Source organism: Erithacus rubecula (assembly GCF_903797595.1).
Source record: "Erithacus rubecula genome assembly, chromosome: 2".
NCBI classification, from domain to species: domain Eukaryota; kingdom Metazoa; phylum Chordata; class Aves; order Passeriformes; family Muscicapidae; genus Erithacus; species Erithacus rubecula.
The window spans coordinates 33,730,275-33,741,642 of record NC_136685.1 but is presented as its reverse complement, the minus strand read 5'-3'; the positions used below and the strand labels follow the sequence as shown (position 1 = coordinate 33,741,642).

Sequence of the window (11,368 nt, the reverse complement as noted above, 5' to 3'; positions counted from 1 at the left end):
AAGCTCCTGCAGCTCTTCTCTGATGCTTACAGCTTGTCACTGTCAGTCCTGCAGAAACAGCAGCTGAAACAGCTGCCGGTGGCAGGCACTCAGAGAAAAAGGCAGCATTGAAAACCTCTTTCCTCATGCCTTTACAGCAGAAAAAGGGACCAGCTGCAGCTCACACCCAAGATTTCAGACAGGTAAAACTGGATGTGTAAGAAAAGCAGAGAGAAGCGTGTCAGCCACTGCCATGGACTGCAGAAGAAAATTTGTTAAAAATTTGTGAGCTGTTAAGTTTTGCTGGTAGTATTAATCTCAATAATATTAGGAATAAAATTGCCAAATATTTTAGAAACTTACAACTCACTATTCTAGATTTCTCTTATCTGTTCCCAACAGTTAAACTCTCCTAAAAAGAGTCTGTATGTGAAACACTGTTTTTTGTTGTATTTTTACTAACTTGTCAAAAAATCAAACTTTTTTTACAGCTCTTCATCATCCTTCCTTGTTTTTCTCTTATTTCCTGTGGCACACAGGTCTGGATGACACGGTGGTGTTTGGGCACAGGTTGGATTCGAGGATCTCAGGTCTTTTCCAACCTTAACGACCCTGTGATGCTTCGGGAAACACATGGTTTAACCCTGGGAGGTGGAGCCGGCTCCTGCTCTCCCTTCATAAACTCACATAAACGGCTTGGCGTTTCACACGTGCAAACGGTACCGCTCAACGCGCGAACAGCGCGGTGCCCGGGCGGGGAGCCCCGGGCCCGCCACGCCCCGGCAAGCGGAAGCGCGGGCCCGTCCCGCCGCGCGCCCCCGCGAGCAAAGCGCGCTCCCGCGCCGGCTCCGCCGCTCGGCCCGCGCGGCAGGGGGCGTGGCCAGCCTCGTTCCCACCCCGCAGCGTACATATAAATGTGGCGAGCGGGCGCCACACCCCCTCTTTCCCTGCGGAGCGGCAGCCTTGGCGGCACGCGGTAAGGCTGCGCGGGATGCGGTGTGTGCCGCTGCCCCAGCGAGGCGGGGGGGGTGGTCCATGGCTTTTTCCTTGTGTTTGGACGTTTGGGAGGATAACCCACCGGGCCCATAGCGTACTGCTCGAGGCTGGAGTTGGCGGGTGAAGCTCTCACCCTTGGAGCCGTGGGTAGAGCCACATAAAAGGAGGCCGTAATCCAGTTATGAGGCCGCAGCCGCCCGTGCACGGTGCCCTGCTGGCAGCCGCGGCGGTGCGAGGGGACTTAAAGGGGACTACATGCCCCAGCATGCCCCGCGGGAGGCTACCTGCCGGAAGCCGCGTCCGGAGGCGCGGGGCAGGCTGGGATCGGTAGGCGGCAGTGGCCCGCGTGGCGTTGCCGAGCCCGCGCCATTTTGATCCCCACCCGTCAGGGCCGGGGGTGCTGCCCGTGCTGTGCCCTTGTCTGCGACTGGAACAGCCCCTGGCACGGTACGGCAGCCTTCAGTCGCCTGTGTTACTGCATGAAATAGTGAATAAGGTGAACCAGCTTGTTCATGTGGCAGAGGCTTGGTGCACGTGCTTGTGTTACCTGTACATCTCTTGGCGGGCTCAGCCCCTGGCATCGTGGCATTTCCCCACAGCAGAGGATCTATAAAAGTACTGTGAAACCCACAAAACATCCCCAGGAAAAAAGGCATCTAGAATTCCAGGCTCTTTACCTGCAAGCAAAGATTAGGATGTGGGTGGCTTTACATAGGAAGTTATACAGTGCATTTATTGTGTGTTTAATTAGCTAATCTTAACAGTCTTGAGTCACACGTTAGATTACTGATCAGTAAAATTTTGAAACTTAAAACATTAGTAACCCTTGATTGTTGGGTTTATTGTACTGAGTAAGCATAAAGTTTATTGCACACAAGAAGTGGAAGCTTAACTCGAGGCTTTCTATAGTTTTGTTTTTGTGATCTGAAACAAAATGTGTGGTATGTTACCTTTCATGCCTCAATGCATTTATTAGATCTGTGTAGTACAAAGTGACATACTTCGTAATAATGTAATGTCACGCATTTCTTAAGCTGCTTGAGTTGGTGGATTTTGATAATTGCTACATACAGTGTTGAAACAATTCTCTAAACCAACTTAAATCAGTTCTTAAAAGTGATTAAAACCTTGAGATGAATGATTTTTTCCGTGAAAGGTCTTTGGACTAAGGTTTAACAGTGGGTATGTGCAGTTATTTCTACAGTGCTTTTCATAGGAGAGTTCAAGTGGGTGTAGCTTACAACTCCTTTGTTGCTTAAAACTGCATTTCTTGGTGCTTTTCTCCTGCAATTTGTGATTTAGTATTTAATATGCTGCTTCTAGAGACTGTGTTGGTGTTTATTGCCTCATAATGTATGTGATTTATTTGCCTGGCAATAGGAATCTGCTGATTTCAATTTGTAAGGCTGTCTATGTTTGTTTTTAGGTCTGATGGAAAGGAGGTTTTCAATGGTGTCGAGTACATTGTGCATTAAGGTAATAGCTTTGGAAATTTTAATGTTGATCTAAAAGTAACACTGCATTTCTATTTTTGACCAAGTCAAATACTTATGTTTCATAAATTGGTTTCTATATTTTTGTCTGTCAAAGTATGGAAAGTGCCAGAGAGTTGTCAACTTTGTATAGTTACTGAGTGGGACAAAAATGAAAAACTACATTGCATTTCCATTACTGCCATCGAAGTGACAAGTAATTACTTGGTAATTTTTGGGTTTGGTGGTCTTTTAGTTTAAGTCAGCCTGTAGGTCAGTTCTTAGTTGGACTCCTTTTGCTTACAAAATTTCACCTTGTCAGGTACTGTAGGCTGTTCCAGAAAAGTATTAAATTGCTGGATGAAAATGTCAGTTTGAGAGATTATGCTAGACCACAGGAAGAGCTGTTTTCTAGTTGAAAAGATAATTTTGCTTGTTTTTAATTGTAGCACTTCATGGAAGGACTACCACAAGTTGAAGAATACTTGGTACACACAAGTGGATTTTCCTGAAAGCCATGTATGTTCTAAATGATCACGGGGGATAAATTAACAATAAATAGATTAGCAAAAGATGCACAGGATTAAATTAGTAATTATGTCATTAGCTTTGAAATTGAAGTATCAGTAATTTTGGGAATGTTTGACATGGACTAGAACTGTGTGGGCTGGGGGGATTTGGAACAGATTTTTGTGTTGGAGGTGGTAAAATGCCTGTCCTGAAGTGTTCATACTAAATCTAAAGTTTACCTCAGTATAGATTTTAATTGTGAATTTGCACTTTATTGGGAGATAAGTATGAAAGTGTTTAGTTTAAAAAAAAAAAAGAAACAGGGTATCTGGATGCTTATTAATATAAATAAGCAAATGCTCCCATATTTTAATAAAAGTATGTATTCACTTTAATGTATAGTTTATATTTTTGCTTTTTTGAAAGAACTCCAGGATCTGTATTCATTTTATTTGGCCCAAATGCTTACACCCAGTTGTTTCAAAAGGAAAATTTGGTTGTTCTTACTGGTATATATTACATTATGCATGAACTTCTTGTAATTTGGGATTTTACTCACATTTCTAGATAGGCATGAAGAGTTTCTAATATTGGGAATGTGACATGTCCTGAAGAAATATTTCCTCACAGCAGGAAATAGAACAGAGGTAATACTTATTGGTTAAACAGCAGTCATTTTTTGTTGATTGTACTGTATTCCCTTTTTAGTACATTGCTAGTGAAAGACATAAAGCTTGTTTTGTGGAATTTGTGAATGTGTGAGTGGTGTTGCAGTTCCTGTCACTGATACTTGTGAATAATGGTGAGTTGTGCTGAAACTGCCAAACCTGATACATTGATGAGCATCTTCATAAGGCTTTGGCTGCCGAGATGAAACCACTTAATCTTTCAATCAGAAATCATCCCGGCTGCTGTTGGTTTAATGCTGTTGCTGTGTACAAGTGAGGTGCCAGCATGTACCAGGCTGTGGATAAGAATGTTGGTGCCCACTCAGACCCACCTCAGGTTTGTGCTGGCACAAATGCCTACTGTTGCAGAAGCTTGTGCCTTAAAGAGCAGACAGGGGGAAGTGTTAGACTTGAGGTATTCTGCCTTAGAGTGGGTAAATGACAAGCATTAGTCAGGTATGGTCAGGAAGTGTTACTGGTGTTTGAACACTAGTGATGATGTTGCACTTCAATCCTCTTGTAACAGTTTAGGGCTCACTTGGATGTGAGCATTTAGGAAAAGTCATGTTAATAACAAAGGTGGAATTTGATGGTAAGTAAGAGTGAATTCTAAATAAAGCTATTTCAGCTCCAGAGATGAGTTACTTCACAGGGGCTGATATAATGTACTTGAAGCAGGCAAAAAGAATGCTCACAAATTCTTAATGTGCTTTAAGAATATTAGCAGTGGTTTCTCCAAGAACTTCATTCCCACCTAAGTATCTGCACTTAATTTTCAGAGAAATTCACTTTACTGCACTGGTGCTTGGGTATATCCACAGGCTGCTTATAGTTAAAAAGGTTAAATATAAACACTTTCCTGTGTTGCTACACATCTATAACTTTATTCTACTCCTTAAGAAAGGTACCTTTAAATACTTTGTTAGTTCCCAGTGTGTGAATTTCAAATATATGAGTGGAGCTTCTTGTGCAGCAGTGCTGCCTATAAAATGCTGTGTTGTTTAAATAGGCACTATTGCTAGTAGAAAGGGGAGTGACTTCCATGGCTGACATAGAGAAAAGTTAAAAGTAGCAAATCTTGTTAATGCTAACTAACCAATGCTTTTTGTCTTTGCAGAGATACTTGAATGCTGCTTCTGAAGAGAAGGTATGAATTCCAATAAATACTTTTGATCCTGATAGGCAGATTGCCAGTATCACATATCCTGATAGTCAAATGTAATTCCCCCTCCTGTCATGTTTATACTCAGGTTAAGCAATAGCTGGGCAAGAGAAGCAAAACAAACCTTACTGTGATATGACTCCACTTCTGATTGAAGTTTCACAGAATTTGCAGTGTGCTGATACTAATGCAGCACATGTTGAATAGTGCAGTTTGGTCTGTACAAGAGGTTAAATAGATGCAAGCTGTATTTTGAGTGATGAAAGAAAACTTCTCTGATATAATGTCTTTTTACAGGACAGCGGGTTTTATAGAAAATAAGTAGGAACAAGAGCTTTTGACTTTTTCAGGTATGCAATTAGAAACTTTACAGAATATTTCCTACTAGACTTTTTCTTCATGTACTGCTTTTGTCTCATCTGTGATGATCCTATCCCGAACCTGAATTCCCTGTTGAAAAACTTAATACGGATCCGGAATCTGAGACGAGACCAAAATACTTTATTTAAACTTTCTGAAAAGTATTAAACTGTCTTTGTGAGTTTAGTTTTTGGTTGTTGGTGGTGGGTTTTTTTCAGAATTAGCAATATGTTAATTCAAACCATTATGTTCTTACTTGCAAATTGACATTTCTGTCTTGAATGAACTATTGTACTTAGATCTTGTTCTTCTTTTTCAGTGATGAATTGAAACACTTTGTCAGAACTGCTTGACAAATGTAGATGGTGTAACCTGAAGAGATATTGTGACTTGGAGTGGGATGCTTTTAAAAGCCTACTGAAACAGCTGCAATTTTGTTCAGTAGATACTATCTTCAGAAAGTGTGTGTAGACCGAAATTACTGTCTCTGCATATTTAAAACACTGTCTTTTTTAAAACACTTAACTGTCTTCTCTAGGAAGTGTGGCAGTATTAGGGAAAGGAGTGTTGAGCTTCAGTACGTGGAAAACTTTTTGAAATGGTCCAAAATATATAAAACAACCCTATAGCTCATGGGGTGTACCTGTTCATCAATGATAAATTCCTTGTAAAGTCGAATTTTCTGTCAAAGTAGTGAGAAGTATAAACATAACCAGGAGTAGTACATAAAGCACTGGAAATGCCAACCAAGTATCCGCCAGGCTATGACAGTGGATGCTCAGGATCCAGCTGAACTCCACTAATGCATTGGCTCACTTAGCATCTCCAGTGGTTTGCTTATTAAGCAGTGGCCAGCTACTTCAGCTAAAGGCTGCTCCTTTTGAGCAAGGAATGGTAAATCAGTCTATTGAATATCAAGATCTGCAGAAATAAACTAGAAAACATTCATTGCTTTCAACAATACTTTGTTAACAAATGTTACTGAGAGTGGTGTGTATTTTCGTGTGCCATGTTTTGTACATGATTTTGAATAAAGATGAGAATGTTGAAGTCATGACTGTTGCACATCAGCTGTGGATCACATCGGTGTTCCTTGACTGCTTGTACTTCTCAAGGGCTATGGAGGCAGTGTGGCCTTGTGCTGCTTGGTGCAGCATGTACTGGGCACACAATGCTTCATGCTGTGCTTGGACAAAAACTACTATGTACTAAAGGAGTGAGAAGGTAAGATTATGGTCTCAGTCTGCCCACTGCAGATCTGCAAAAAGCCTGAGTGCTGGTAATAGCATCTAGTGGAGCCTGCTTGGCTGTTAAATCCAGAAGTTGTCAGTCGTAGATGGATCATTCTCTTCCAGATGTTAAGATGTCAAAGAGCAGAGATGGGTTAATAGAGCAGCAGTATTTGGTAAGTACTTTTAAGTATTCAAAGGGATTTACATATGACTTCATTACAGGGCCAGAAGAGTGTCATGCATTTTTGAGAATAAAGGTATCATCAGCCTAAAGGATAAAGATATTATTACGGAACATTAAAACCTTGAAAGAGAATGCCATGTGTATGTGCAGTAAACTTTGTGAAAGTTAATTTCTCATGATGTTGGGGGTGAAATAAAAGACTTAAGGTTCAGGGTACCTGAAGTACGTCATGATAATCTTGTTCTGTATGTTCTAAAACATTTGTTGGGGTTGGACTTAGAGGTAGAATTGGCAGTGATAAAGGGTGCCAGGGAATAAAGTTACTGCAATGTAGCATATCAATGTGGTAGAAGCCTGTGTCAGAATGATCTTGAAAAAGGTTGGCCTCTCAGTGTATAAAAAGGTAGATATGGCCAGTGGTAAGACATTGAATATTGAGCTGCTCGAGGAACCATCCTGTACTTCAGAGCTACTGAAAATTGGTAGCTAATAAAAAATGTGTTAGTATAGGGGGTGCAGAAGTGAACTATTGTTTTAACTATGACAATTTCCAAAGGATTTGGTTATAAGACCAGTGAAGATTATGTAGTAAGGTAATTTTATAAGCAATTTTAAGATGGAAAGTGGCTTTTTTTAGCCTTATGGGAGGAGGTTAATATGTTTCAAACCAGTTGTGGATTTCTGCTACATTTTCTGGAGTGATGTTTAATAAAAGTAAGATAAGGAGATGTAGTTGTGAAGAGTTACTGTGTGACACGTTTGGAATACGTGGCATGGGATTTCTTTGCAAAAGCACTTCATGAAACTTCGGGTTTACAAAACAGATTGTTAGATTTAAAGCTTTAGGACTGTGCAGCAAACAGCATGAAAGCACTTTGCTGCTTTTGTGCTGTAGTCCAGTAAGGTCTTGCACTAACCATCATCAGTGGTGAGCTATAAGTGTCACATGGCTATCAGGCTGTTGTCCAAAAAATCGGTGGTTAAACAAACTTCTGGAATGTTGCCATTTATCAGTCTTAGTATCTGGGCAAACCCAGGAGACACTTAGTAATTAAAAGAATGTTGAGCTTATAAGCAGGAGTACCTTGCAACCACATGGGAGGTTCGGGAGTAGCACTGCATAAATGCTTTGCTTCTATTGAAGTAACAAGGTCCTTATTAAGGTGAGAGGTTTTGTCTTGCTGAAGAACTTGTCTTGCTGGTGAAGGCTGTGATCTATAATCAAGAATTGCAAGTGAGTGAAACTAAGCTAGCAGTGGTTATCTTGCCCCAGCACCCACACTGCTCTGTGAGTGCCAGTGCTGGTGTGACAGCCGCTCAAAGTATCAGATCCATGTGAATACAAATTTCCGTGTGAGCTGTGCTGTCTGGCTGCCATCCTGCAGGAGTGTCACTGTGGTTGCAGCTATATTGTGTGCTGGTGTTGGGGTTCCTACCATCTTTCCTGCTTTTAACTGTATAAATTTGCCATATAAAATTTGGGATATGTATTCTGCCAATTAAAAACCAGTGTTGAAATGAAACTGATTGGTCAAGAAAAGTATTCCATAGGACATTCAAATATGGACATAGCAGTCAGGAAGTGTTTGGCTTTGCCCAAGGAAAGGTAGGTATTCTTTATATTGATTGTTTGGCCCAACTTTGGTAGCTTCTCTTCACATTCCCTCCCTTTGTCCTAGAGTACAACCTTTGAGCTATCATCTGGAGAATTAATTAATTCAGTAGAAAAATGGTAATTGCAGATGAGTGGAGTAGACATGGAGGCTTTATATACTATGTAAATGCATGTCTGATGATTTGCATTCTCTATTTTTTGGTGTTACAACCGGTTTTACAAGCATTTTTGCTTGTCTGCCCTTGTATTTCCCTCAAAGGATATAAACTGGAAAAATACAATTAGAATTGTGTATTCTGTTTCCTTTCAAACATCATGTGGCTTTTTAGTTGATAGTCCAGTTTAGCTATCAGGGCTATGAAGACAGTACTTCTCTGCCATTGTTTCAAACTTCCTGCAGGCTCTGGAGGACAAAGTGGTGTTTGATGCTCAGAAGAATGGCCGTATTGAGTGGGACAAAGTCTGCCTCGTTCAGTATTCTGTCTGAGGATGACCAGTATAAGGAACAGGAGAAGTATAGAGAGCTTTTCCAGCAGTTTTCTTGGGAATTTCCTGAGATTTTCATTTATATTTGAATACTACTTTACAATTATGACCTATCTCCATTTAAAAATATTTGAAACATGAATGATATGTGGGCTGTAAAACAGATGAAGTAGTGGGTATGTAATAAGTGTAGGGAGGGTAGGATTGGGAGGGGGCTGAAGTAAAAGCGCTTTTTTTCCCCCTTTTTAAAGCTGATGTCACTTTTGATTCTCATGTTACTGAAAACAGTAAGTCAAGTTCAGTGAAGGCCCCGATGCTAGGACAGCATTGCTATTTAACTGAGCTATGTTGGGGGTGAAAATTTGAAGTACTGAGCTACAACTCAGGTTTCTCACCAGACCAATAAATACTATCTTTTTCCCTGAAACTGGAGGTCTCCCTAACTGAAGGAGCACTCTTCCAACAACAATGGCACTTGTTTTATAGTGACAGGTAAATAATGATTAATGTCTGTCCCAAAATGAAGTTCAGTCTTTTTTTTTTTTTTTTGTGGAAAGAAAGAGATTAATGGACTGCAATAAAACAGATGCTTAGGCCTTACTTTGAAATTCTTAAGTTGATTGAAAAGTAAAGGTATTTTTAAATTGTCTTTATTGAAGAAAAATACACAGCAATTGTTAAATCTGTGTTTCATCTTACCTTGACAAAATAGGAAATAATTTGCCCTAGGCTTACCTTGGTTTCTTTTAGAGTGAGGAGTATTGCAGATACTAGGGTCCAGTGGAAAGCATTTGAGACTTAAATTCTTGTGTGTCTCGAGGTTTGAGCACAGGCAGCAACTAGGTACCACATCCTACCTGCCCTGGTAGGATGGCAAGGAGAATATGAGGAAAGGTAAAAGCAATGACTTGAAATGAGCACAGAATTGAAATTAAACACGGTAATTGTACCATAAAGGAAGACAACAAAGAGAAACCCCAAGATAAGCAAGTGATAGAAGTACAATTGCTGATGACCTGCTAACATGCCCAGCCTGAGTGATGATCTGTGCCTCCTGGCCAGCTTTTCCCAGTTCATGTACTGGGCATGGCAAGTATGGAATAGCCTCTTGGCCAGTTCGGGTCAGCTGTCCTGGCCTTGCTCCCTTAAGGCTTCTTGAGCCCCTCCTCACTTGGTTGTTGCTATGTGGTGCTACCCCAACATCAAACTTTTACCAACTCTGTTCTCATACTGAATCCAAACCACAGCATTGTACCAGCTACTGAGAAGAAAACTAACCAACCTAGCTGAAACCATGATGGTGTGTTAGCTTTGTCTAGTAGTCAGGTCATTTTCTGCAGCAGAAAACACAAGCAAGATTGCTGTGTTTTGTTTCATGCACTTTGCTAGAAAAGTACAATATTGAAACATGGTGAGGGGCAGTTCTTAATGTCATTTTGACTTCATAACTTAAACAGTTCAGGGTATGATTATTCATTCCCCAGAGTATATTAGAATGAGCATTTTCTGAAAGTAGTTGGATTATATAGTTTCTGATTCTGAAAGTTTTATTAAACTGCCTAATTGCTACTGCAAATAGAGAAGTTTGGTTTGTGGGAATTAGTGCTCCTTCCCCTCTTCCTGTTTCACAGATTATAAACCACACAATATGAAAAGTTTAACGGCAGGAATGGAAGTTACCTCTAAAACATCTTGAAATAGTAATTTATAATAAATACTATCTTAGTGCTGAATGTTTCTTTTAAAAATCTGCATGGCAGGGAAGAGTGTCTAGGCTTTTGAAAATGTTTCTGAAGTACTCTTACACTTGTCTGAACTGGCTTATTTTCATTTACACGTACTTCAACTTAATTTCTGTTGCTAGTTGTTCAGTATAGTTTCTGCTAATTTGACATTCAGGTTGTAAGGCTGCTGGAAACCTTTTTTTCATATAGAGAGATCTTAATATGGTGAACCTCTGGCAGGGGTTGACTGCAAGGTGTTTCACCATGGTTTTGCTGTGTTTTTAAATGCTGTGAGAAGACGACTGGAAATTGAATGAGTACTTTCTCCTGAGAGTATTAAGTAGTTTCTAGTTTCATAATTGAAAAAGTAGCCCTGAAGAATTGTAGCAACTGCTTGATATATTTCCTGTGTAAAAGTGCAGCCCTTATACGGGCCATGGTGGATATGGGAAAATCCAAAGCTTTTACCTTACAAATATGATTTGCTAGGAGCTACAGACGTGAAGAGACCTGTGGTATAAGGACCATTGACTTCCTGATTGCTGTTGCCTGACAGCACTTTCAAAGGAAATAGCCACTTAGCTAGTTTTTGGTTGAAGAAACTTGACAGTGACAAGGATGGTTCACTATAATGAAACTCATCTACCAGTAAGAGAAGAGGAATTCTCTTGCTCTGAGGCAGTGCTCCTGGAGCTGTTCTGTCTCTTGGTCTTTATCTGCTGGTTTTTTCCCTAAGGGCTACTTGGGAATTCTCTAGTTGTGATTTTTTTCACTGAGGTGAGACCAGAGAATCATGAAGTCTTGTTGACTATCAACTAGTAAAATGCATTTAAAAGGACAGAAGTAGTATGCATATTTTATAGAAAGTTCAAGCTTTCACAGATAATCTGCTCTATCTCCCAGCATAAGATTTCTTACTCTTCTTGGTCAAGGTTGTGACCTTGGAGTCCAAAGCTTTTATGTTAGACTCAGTTTTGTCC

At 40.4% G+C, this 11,368-nt stretch overlaps 1 long non-coding RNA gene across 1 annotated transcript; it reads left to right on the top strand.

The window, feature by feature from the left end:
• The first annotated feature begins 900 nt into the window (after positions 1 to 900).
• Positions 901 to 5,526, top strand: LOC306812598. Its single transcript, XR_013776882.1, has 7 exons — positions 901 to 955; positions 2,402 to 2,451; positions 2,897 to 2,966; positions 3,525 to 3,604; positions 4,743 to 4,772; positions 5,085 to 5,137; positions 5,467 to 5,526. It is a non-coding gene; the product is annotated as an uncharacterized lncRNA (long non-coding RNA).
• Positions 5,527 to 11,368: the final 5,842 nt, after the last annotated feature.